This window comes from Chrysochloris asiatica, unplaced genomic scaffold, assembly GCF_000296735.1.
Source record: "Chrysochloris asiatica unplaced genomic scaffold, ChrAsi1.0 scaffold00196, whole genome shotgun sequence".
NCBI classification, from domain to species: Eukaryota; Metazoa; Chordata; class Mammalia; order Afrosoricida; family Chrysochloridae; genus Chrysochloris; species Chrysochloris asiatica.
The window spans coordinates 5,367,985-5,368,444 of NW_006408714.1; positions in this window are offsets into that span (position 1 = coordinate 5,367,985).

Consider the following 460-nt stretch of genomic DNA (forward strand, 5'->3'; position numbering starts at 1 on the left):
CAGACATCAGTTTCTCCTTTAAATCAGATGAAATCTTGCTTTTAAAATATCATTCCTATACTTAAAATTTGGTAACTAACTGATAAAAAAAAACATTACCAGAAAGAATTTTTACATTCCAATTAAATGCCTCAGTGATATTGTAAATTTTGTTTTAATCACTTACTTAACTTATTTCAGCCAATTTAGTTTGAAATATTTGGAGAATATTTCAAATCTTTGGAGAAAAGACTCTTGACGTTAACAATATTAACAGACTAGCCTAGTCTAAGGATTAAGATTAGGTCTGTAAATTATTAAAAACAAGACAGTTTCTTGATACCTTAGGATAGCACATTTCTTGCTTAGCAAGAGAATATTAGTAAGGAAAATTAGATTCATCATTATATTTTTAAGGAAAATATAGAATGAGTTTACATGTGTATATGCATGTAGTTTATATATATCTTTGCTTTCAACG